General features: G+C 32.3%; 1 long non-coding RNA gene across 1 annotated transcript; it reads right to left on the bottom strand.

The window, feature by feature from the left end:
- Window positions 1–1,193: 1,193 nt before the first annotated feature.
- On the bottom strand, window positions 1,194–1,679 carry LOC146146542 (uncharacterized). Its single transcript, XR_014494769.1, has 3 exons — window positions 1,648–1,679; window positions 1,372–1,564; window positions 1,194–1,252 (listed from the first exon to the last, which is right to left on the bottom strand). It is a non-coding gene; the product is annotated as an uncharacterized LOC146146542 (long non-coding RNA).
- Window positions 1,680–11,050: the final 9,371 nt, after the last annotated feature.

Raw genomic sequence — 11,050 nt, forward strand, 5'->3', positions numbered from 1 at the left:
TCAATTCAGTTTTGTCTAAAATGTAGTAAAATTATCGAAGTCCATACAGAAGTAGTTATCATTTTGAAGATTTCGAATTTCTCTTTATTTATTTTCAGCATATTTTTGAATAGATGTATTTCAACGTTCACAAAATGATACCTACTTCTGATGGACTTTGATATCCATTCTACGTCTTACTACACCCTCCAGCTATAAGTCCAACTACAACCTCAAATTATTATCGAAGATTTATTTGTAACGTTTAAAATGTTACCTACTTCTGTATGGGCTTTTGATATTCATTCTTACTGCAACCTCCAGCTATTATGTGCCAAGGCAAAAATGTACTTTTATATTTTGCACAGAATGCATGATGCTCGCGATCCCATTGTCACTTCATGCTTAACTATTCCGCCACAATCAGTTTATGTCCCGTGCCTGAAGCCCATGTTAATCGCTGCAAGTTTGATGCTCGATGCTCGTTGGACACTTATTGTGAAAAGGACACCAGACGGTTCATCCTTGCCCAGAGAACATCCAAAAAAAAACCTAAAATGTAGTGACGTCATCGTTTTTGCTCTTTGTAGCTGTCGACTCCTATTTAGTTTTCTATTGAATTTTCTTTTAAAATTAAACAATATTAACCATAGATAATTACGTAGAAACATTGGGGATTTAGTTGTATTCAAGTTAACTATTTTATTTTAGGTTATTTTTTTTAATTTTAGCAATAATACCAGAAGATAATTTTCTAGAAACATTGCGGATTTGTTTTTATTCAAAATCAATTCTGAATAGTTGCATTGTTTTTCATCAACACTTTCTGATGTTTTTATGGAATTATTTTGACCTTCGTCCAGGGAAAAACATAATGGTGGTTGGTTTATTTCTTAGATAAATGTCCCAACAAACCACAATCTACCCTCTCTACCCCAACGCGTAAGCATAAATATAAACATTATCACAAGTTTATGTTTCTGGTTGTTTTATTGATGATCACACGAATAAACAACGGATCCATGAAGATACTTCGTTGTTACTTCTCGGTGATTCATCTGAAAAGATATAAAAGTTTAATGAATTATAAATAGACCCCCCCCCCACCCAAAAAAAGTTCGTTTAGTATCAATAAGTTTTGTAATACTGGTAAGACGAAATTAGTTTCTAAAAAACATTGCAAAGCGAAAAGTATTTTTTTAAATAAAACTAACCTTAATTTATTCTTGCTCGTCTTGGTTTGTATCGAGCTCTTGTATTTCGGAGTTTTGAGCTAGAAAGAAAGTCAAATTGTTTAGCATGATTTTTTTAATTGAAATAAAGCATATATTATGAAAACTACGCTCATAAAATTACACAATTAGGTTCTTGAAGAACTTCATTCAAACCTACCTTCTTGATCATAAACTCCATGCGGATGGCAATAAGGAATTGAATACTTGCATTTGCAATAATTACCACCGTGCTTGCATTGGCAAAAAAAACCAATGGATTTGAGAACCTTGACTTTTTTCCAGTAACCCTCGCTCTGATCAACTAGAAGTAGGAGGCCAAGTAGAAGCGCCATCATAACAAACTTGTTCATCTGAAAAACATACAAGAATTTGCGCAAAATATTTGAATGATATATGCTAGAACCACTAACATATGTTGATTACTGACACTTACCTTGTTGTTTCAACTTGTCAGTTGTGTCAATCCAATATAAAACTGTGTGCCAACTGAGATATTTCAGCTCAATTTAAAGGTTTTAAACAATAAGCTGACTTTTGGTTCATGGAAATATTTGGAGAATCGTGGTTATTGTTTGATTAAACGCAGAAAATTAACTGGGAATATTGCGGATTTTTTAAAAAATAAAATTACCTTTGAATAGTTGAATTATTTTATATTATTCCTTTCTTTGAAATCTAAACAAAAATATCAGCGGATTATTTCTGAGAAACATTTCGGATTTGTTTTTATTCAAAGTCAATTTCAAATATGTGCAAATTTAACATTATTTTCTTTCTTTATATTGAACATTAAATCAGCAGATAATTTCATTGAAACAAACCCGCAAACTTTCTATTTAAAGTTGATTTTGAATAAAGACAAATCCGTAATGTTTCTCAGTAATAATCCGCCGAAATTTTTGCTCAGATTTCAAAAAAAGGAAATAATGTAAAATAATGCAGCTATTCAAAATTAATTTTGAATAAAACAAATCCGTAATGTTTCTCAGAAATAATCCGCTGATATTTTTGTTTAGATTTCAAAGAAAAAAAAATGCAACTATTCAAAGTTGACTTTGAATAAAAATAAATCCGCAACGTTTCTTAGTAAATTATCTGCTGATATTTTTGTTTAGATTTCAAAGAAAGAAAAAATGGAACTATTCAAAGTTGACTTTGAATAAAAGCAAATCCGCAACGTTTCAAGTAAACTATTCTTATATTACTGTTGAGATTTCAAAGAAGGAAAATAATATAAAAGATTGCAACAATTCAAACTAGACTTTGAAAAACAAAAACAAACTCACAATTATGCTAATATTATTGTTTAGATTTCAAAGAATAAAAATAATTTAAAACAGTGCAATTATTCAAAGTCCACTTTGAATACCCACTTTCAATTCCGCCATGTTTTTCTCTTTTTAATTAAATTCCATATTAAACGCAAAACAACGCAAGAAAAACGATAGAATTTACAGTTAACTAACATGATAAAACAAAAGTTCGTTCTACAAAAAATATTCATGAAAGGGATGATCCAATCACGTAACGATGACCTTTGTGATTTGAATAGTTTTGCAGGATGACGTCATCACTTCCTTAGACACGTGGTTGCTGACGTCATAAAACGCGTTAATTAAATGCTCACAAAACAGAGGGAAAGTGGTTGTTAGAAGTTTGCTGAAGCTTTCATATTCTGAGCTGCCAGAAAGAGAGATTTAGTATGAGCATTTGACCATCAATGAATATACTGTTGCTGTGAGGCATTATATCAATTTTAAAGAGGGTTCTTCTGACAAATATTTATTCTGTTGCAAGGTTACAAGTTAATTTGCCCTGAAGAAGATTACCTGGATAGGTTATCGAAACGTCGTCACAGAATAAATATTTGTCTGAAGAACCCTGTTTAAAATTGATTTTACTATCCTTCCTTCTTTTGGTGAAACTGGCCTGTTGTGCTTTCCCAAAGGGCAAAAATGACTTTAATCTCGGTTCTTTTCTTTTCTGCATGATTTGAATCAAGGTGCGTTTTACAAAGCTTGGCTTCGTGACCGCGTTGGAAAGAGTTTAGATGCAAACCAGACCCTGCGGCAAACCCTCTCCTTCGTGTTCGATTACGAAGTGGTTGTTACCAGTGTGTTGAACTGTTTTTTTACTCTGGGCCTAGATTATACATCTTAATCTCTAGTTCCTATTTGCCCTAACACCCTAATAACCCTAGACGTTATGTACCTTAAGCCCTAGAAACCTATTCTTATCCTTGGTGAACCCTTCGTTATCTTATTTTCATTTTATAAAAACACTTACAGTACCTTACGCATTTGGGTATCTGAAAAACACCTGAAAGTCAAAGATTAAGGATTTGTTAGCTCCTGTAAAAAAAGGTTTTCCAAAATCACTGACTTCTTTGCTGACTTAACAGTCCAAACCAATCAAATATTCGGCAAATACAAAAGTGCAAACTGCCTCAAATGTTTCAATTTAGGGTTGTTTGGTTTTAGTTGGTTTAATTTTTGTGGTTATGTATCAGACAAGTAAATAACACAAGACACAATTCTTTCGTGGGGGAAAAATTCCATCGTCTCATCGCATCGTGGTTATATTGCAATTTCTTAATGCAAAAAAAAACAGAATCAAAGAAGAAATGAAATCTCCAAGTAAATTAAGGGGTTTTATTTGGTTCTCTAAACTGGAGTTTTTGCACAAAGCGAGTTCGATAGAATAAAGTTCGAAGCCACTTTGGTCAACAACTTATAGTAGGAATGCAAATTGCCACAAACACACATGCTTGCCGACACTGTTCTGTTGGTCCAGAGCGGTGCAGTGTGCTTACAAGAATAAAGTGCAGTTTTAGGTGAAAAAGCTCTGAACCAACCCAAACACTTCACTACTTTCAAAATAAAAAATAAAAAGTGCAAAACATCTATAATAATAGAAGGCGTGGCTGTCACGCGAATAAGTTGATTGCGAATTTCGAATACAAGTTTTAAACTTCCAATACATTTAGAACAAGTTTGCAATAAACAACGTTAACTTCAGCCGTGGAGTAATATGGCAAAGTCCTGCAAAAATTGAACTTTAAAGAAGCTTTTGACCAAACGAGAGCTTCGGCAGGGAGACATCTCGTGTTTGGGTGAATTTATAAAAGTAAAAATTTGTTTTTAACTCGAAGCGCTCCTATCATAAAGCATTATAAAGTTATCCGTTCAGATTCCAGTGGTTTTCAAGCGGTTGCCTTGCCTGGCATTTTATTGCTGCATATTCACGGGGGAAGGAAGAGAAGTAATGTGGGAATAAACTGCAAGGCAAGGCCTGGTTCTGCAACAAGCAAATCTCAATTACATCGGGCTTATCCCGATCGCAATCCGCCTGGAATTTCGCGCATAAACCTAATGCTGGTAACCGCCCTTTAAGGTAAGTTTACTTTAAAAATGAATTATATTTTTGGGAGTTTTGTGAAAATCTGTATCAGGGGTTTGCTAGGTGTTCACATTGACCGAAAGGTGAGGTGATTTAAAAGTCTACTTTTCAATGTAAGTTGCATATTATGTTATTAAATTGACTTGTTAAATGATGGCGCTACAAGGTTCATCTTATATTTTACTTCCAGGTTTGGTTTTGTTTAAAGTCAAACTAGACAAGTTGCATTATTATTATTCATTCTCTTTTACATTTTAATAATACCAAAAGTACAATTCTATTTTTTAGCTGTTTTATTGATCGGCACACGAATAAACAACGAATACACGAAGATACTTTGTTGTTGTTTCTCGTTGATTAGTCTGAAACAAAATAAATGAATTATAAATTATGCTGGTTGTTCACAATAAGTTTATATTACAATTATAAAATCATTTTTTAAATTAAAACGTGACGAATCGAAAGGTAATTTTTTGGATTTAAACTGACCTTTATATTTCTTGCTTGCCTTAGTTCTTTTCAACCGGCCATTGGAAGTCTTTAGCTGAAAATTAAATTAATTGGTCAACGTAACATCAGTTATATTTTTTAGGATACTGGGGAAAATTAATCCTGTGGGATTCCACTAAGAAGCAAAAATCTATTGCGGTAAACAATCACCAATTCAATATTTACGTTTGTACGTTACCAACAAATTAACCAATTTCGATTTCGGAATGATAACACATCGGACTCCAAAAAAACATTAAAAACGACTGCTTTTTAAAACTTTTTAATCGGCTGTTATCCAGTATGCATTAAACCTGTGATACCAAAGCTATGTGCCACGACACACTAGTGTTCCTCGAGAGATTGTCAAGTGTGCCGCGATACTTTTTGTAATTTCGGAAAAGAGAGTAGTCGTATTAGCAATAGGCATACACGCAAGCATTTTAGACTTCAATAAGCACTATTCATTAAAAGTTCATAATTTTGAGACATTTACATTTCGTTTGCAGGGTGTGTTACGTTTCCAATACATCTTAGCTTATTTAAAGAACCTACTATATTTTTGTTTGAAAATACCCTTGTAGCGGTTTGCAAACAGTTTCAAATATCTACACCTGTTGCTTTGGACGAGGTTAAGTTCATGTTGTTCAGATATTTTATTGTAATAATTTTATGGTAATAAAACCATTATATTGTAGTTAGTCTTTGCAAAAATAAAAGTTTAAAACGTTTGTATTCCCCCCGGTACAATATTCTTTCTTATAGTCGAGAACTTTTTTTACGCACTTTTATACATTGCATATTTTCATTAATTGTTTTTAAAATATTTTGCTTAAAGTGCCAAGGGTAAATGTAAAATTATCTTTTTGTTGTTCTGTTAAAAGTGTGCCGCTAGCCAAAAAAGTTTTGGGAATCACTGCATTAAGCAGTTGGGCGAAATTTAAAATTTTGCGGCCTAAAAAAATAAATGAATAGGAGATCTTGCATTCAACTTGTGAATTTGCTAAACGTCGTGGACCTTATGTTAACGGCTTGAGTACCTTACATAATGTACAAAAAGCTACAAACCATTTAATGGATTTACAACATTATGTATTGAAAAACGTTTTTAAACAAATCCATAATACAATCTAAAATATATTCTAAAAACTCGAACTGCGTCGTTATTTTGGCAGAACAACAAAACAATAAAAATTTTACCTTCTTTACCGCTATTGTCGGCACCACGGTGTCCAGTGTGGTGATGGTGGTAATGATGATGATGAGGGCATTTATAGTAGCAATGATTGCACTGTAAGTAGCACCCGTGATGCCCATGGTGTCTATATCCCTCGCTCTGATCAACTAGAAGTAGGAGGCCAAGTAGAAGCGCAATCATTACAAACTTGTTCATCTGAAAACATACAAATAGATTTTAAAATATTTATGCTTAGACTCGACGCATTGTCCTAGTTTTAATTTTGAATTTATTTTTACGACACATAATTTTGTACATTAAGTCAAATAATTTTGCTCAAGATACAACTTAAAAGCTTTAGTTTAACCGTTGGCATCCAAGATTTCGGCTGACACTTACCTTGTTGTTTCAACTTGTCAGTCCAGAAAAAACTGTGTGCCAACTGAGATATTTCAGCTCCATTTATGGTTTTTAAACAATGATCTGACTTTCAGTTCACTGAAAAATGCTAAAAAAACATATGTTTCTGAGAACAATAACATTGAATAGTGGCGATTCTTTCACAATTGAAAATCATTACCAGCAATTTATTTACTAGTAATAATGCGCAACTTTCAATAGTTGCATTATATTATATTGTTTTATCTTTCAGTTATAAACAATATAAAAAGCAGATATTTTACTAGAAACATTGCGGATTTGTTTTATTCAAAGCAATTTGAAAGTTGCTTTGTTTTATATCATTTTCATTCAACCTATTATATACAATACAAAAAGGCAGGTTATTTTCTAGAAACATACCGGATTTTTTTTTATTCAAAGTCAACATTGAATAGTTGCTTTGTTTATTCTTTTTTCATTCAACCAATTATATACAATACAAAAAGCAGATAATTTACTAGAAACATTGCGGATTTGTTTTTATTCAAAGTCAACATTAAATAGTTGCATTATTTAATATTTTTTCTTTCTTTCAAATGTGAACAATATGAACACCAGATTTTTACTAGAAATATTGCGGATTTGTTTTTATTCAAAGTCAACATTCAAAGTTGCTCTGTTTTATATTATTTTATTATTTCAATTATAAACAATATAAAAAGCAGATATTTCACTAGAAATATTGCGGATTTGTTTTTATTCAAAGTATATTTTGCAGGGAGTCGAACCGTTTGACTTTTCCGGTTCAGGTTCGGTTCGGGTTCAAGGATTTTTTCGGAATCCGGTTCAGTTCCGGTTTCGGTTCGAAGTAATTTAAAGCTTCCGGTTCAGCTCCGGTTGGAACATCGTTATTTCAAAACCGGTTCATAAAGTTCCGGTTCAGATACAATATAATTTGCGTTAAATCTCAAAATGTGGGTCGATAAATGTAGAGAATAATTTTTAAATTGTAAGTCATTTAATCTAAGTTCCGTGATTTATTAAAAAAACAGCAACTCATTATTGAAATATCTAAAAAAATAAAAAATGAACGATTTTTTTATTCAATATTCATATTTCTTTCATAAAATTTCGAACATCGCGTAACTTGACTCGGTAAAATAGAAGTTGTGACGTCATGCAGGAGCGAACAGCTTTAATTTACAGGTTCGGGTTCGGATAAGGTTCAGGTACTTTAAATTATTCGGTTCAGTTCCGGTTCGGCTCCTTAAAATCTTATAAAAACCGGTTCAGGTTCGGTTACGGTTCGGAAAATATTGACCCAAAACCGGTTCATAAAGTTCCAGTTCGGTTCCGGTTCGACTCCCTGATAGTTTGAATGGCTGCATTATTTTAAATTATTTTATTTCCTTTAATTTTAAAAAATATAAAGGCAGGTTATTTACTAGAAACATTGCGGATTTGTTTTTATTCAAAGTCAACATTGAATAGTTGCATTATTTTATTTTTTCTAATTATGAACATTATAAAAAGCAGATATTTTAGTAGAAACATTGCGGATTTTTGTTAAGTCAATTTCGAACAGTTGCATTTTTTATTACGCTACTGTGTTTTGGTTCTTTCTAACAAAAAATACCAATAGAAAATTACTTGAAAATATTTCGGATTTAGTTTTATTCGATGAAAACATTAAACAACAGCATTGCTAGATTAAACAACAGCATTGCTGTCTGAGTACCGCTAGTTTAAAATGTTTTTTTTATATGAATGCTCTTGAAAACATAGAGGTTTAATTATTTCTTAGCGATTTCTCGTAAAAATCCCAAAAAGTACTTTTTGTACTTTAACGCATAAGCGCAAATATAAACATTCTTTCCAGTGTCCAATATTGAGTTATTACGTGTTGTTTCTTGAAACTGTTTTACTCGTTGTAACTGGTGTCACGACAAAAGGGTTTCTTCAGTCGTAAGACTGTCACTTGATTGTCGTTAAATAAAAAAAATATATATATATATAAACATAAAAAGTTTTTTTCACGGTTATATTTATTGAGCAATACACGAATAAACAACGGATCTATAAGAAAAAATTGTTGTTACTTTTCGTTAATTTATCTAAAATAAAAAAAATTGTTTAGTAAACCCGATACATTTATTAATGATTGTTAAATATTGTAAAATTGATTTGTAAATCCGAAGTTATACCAAGAAAAGTTTTGTTTTTCCACATTCCTAATCATCTTAATACTAATCGAAGAAAATAAGAAATTAAGTTGAGATAACAGGTTCATCAATTTTGTTTGATAAATAATGAAGTTGATTTCACATAAAAAGGAGTTTTAGTATGGGAACTATCATTCAAAGTCGAGTAAATTCAATTGTCTAAAATACTTAAGTTAAGTCAAGTCATTTTGCCGCAAATACTAAAGTCAAGCAATTTGAAAAACACGGACTTAAGTCAAGTTATTAAATTAAGTCGTTAACACCACAGAAAAGTTCACATCAGCCAAAACCGGTCTCTGCTTTTCCAATGTTAAAGGAAATAATTTAAATCAACCGACTTCTGTCGTAGCTTGCCGTTCTGTGTATTCTGTGAACTTCGCAGTCTAACATTGAAGCGGGCAGAGCTTGTAATGCAGTTAGCAGCTTCCAAATTCTAGTGATGTTTTAGGCAAAAGTACAGTTGTTCAACCAAATAAACTTGACGTCATCACTATGCTCGAATAGCAAATTATTAAATATTAAATCGAGAAAAGTTTAAAATATCGAAGTGTACGAAGGGTAAAAATATGTTAAAACTTACGCTTGATAGATCTAGCAATTAGACAATTGACTTACATATGATAGAAACCCACATAATTTTATAAGTAATGGCTAAATGTGTAATTTGGCGACGCTGGAAAATTATTGCATTCAACATATTACTACGCACGTTTTTGCTTTCAATATTTTCGTCCAAAGTTTGCCCTAGGACTGTTGAGCTGGATGCATTTATTGCCTTTTATTTGTGATGCTCCACCAGCCGACCTATCGATACATAGAAATCCCTCTTTCTGCTGTAAACGAAGCTATAACCGACGTTTCGGCAGCAGGTGCCTTGGGTAACAACCTCAGACCCGGGTTCGAACCCCGACTGCGCCAAGTGCGTAAAAGTTGTTTCAACCTACAAACGCCCCTTTCTAAGTATTTTTTTTATAAAGTTTTAGACTGTCTTTCTACTTGAAACTCCTAAAGCACAAACTCAGTCATTTAGTCAAAATACTGTTCAAGATAACTCATTTGAAAACTTTTTCTAAGTCGAAGCTATTGAAGTCAATACATCTTTGCAGTTATGTAAAGACGCAAGTCACTGTTTTCAAATGAATTGATTTGACTTAAGTCGTTTTGGTAAAATTACTTTAACTTTTTTTTAGTATTTTTCTAAAACATTTTGTTATGAAAATGAGTAATTTGTTTCAATTTTTTCGTACAAAACGATCAGACTGTTACAATATTTGTTCTTATTTTTTAGGCGAGTTTATTAATTTTAAAGGTTTATTGTTTTATTTTGATATCAGAGATTTGACTTGAAAATGACTTGCTCCAACAATGACTTAACTGGAACTTGACTTGTTACCTTTTTTAAAGACTTTGATTTAAGTTATCTGACATATGACCTGTCCTGGACTTAAGTCGTTTGCAAATGATTTGTTTAGAACACTGCAACATCGTGCAGCTGCTGCGGGACATTTTGTAAGGGACGAGCGCAGCTCATTCGCAGATGACGCTCTAGCTGTCTTTATTATTTCCGCGGCGTTTTGTAAATTCGTATGTCGAATGCCCGATTTTCAAGTCATTTAATTTTCCTTGAGTCATTTCTTCCTATCGTATAATTAACTTGAGTCAGTTTCTTGTTTAGCCTACTACATTAGTAATATTAGGAATTTACAAGTCATTTCTACTTTCTATACATATTACCGGAATGTCTTAGTAATATTTCAAGGTAAAAATAATCCCTATTGTGATGTCACTGAAAAGTAAAAGCGATGACGAATCGTTTTCGGACGATTCTGACATCACTGTGAAAGATTGGTTGCCGTGCCAACAGGACGTAAAAGTGAACAGTCAAAGGAAAAATGAATTTGAAACAAATAGAAAGAAAAATGCTGAAAATCAAGAGTTTCGATGTCAGATTTGTGAAAAAGTTTACAAAAACCAAACAATACTCAAGCAACATATACTTGAAGAACACATAAATAATGAGTGTAAAGAATATGGAAAGTTATTCGGTTCTTCGAGTAATCTCAAAATCAAACTTTACAAGTGTAAGGAGCTGAATAGCCTAATAATGCATCAAAGGAGGGTTCAGAGTGAAGAAAAACCATACGGATGTAAATATTGTGATAAATATT

The sequence above is a fragment of the Ascidiella aspersa genome, chromosome 4 (assembly GCF_963924565.1).
Source record: "Ascidiella aspersa chromosome 4, kaAscAspe10.2, whole genome shotgun sequence".
NCBI classification, from domain to species: Eukaryota; Metazoa; Chordata; class Ascidiacea; order Phlebobranchia; family Ascidiidae; genus Ascidiella; species Ascidiella aspersa.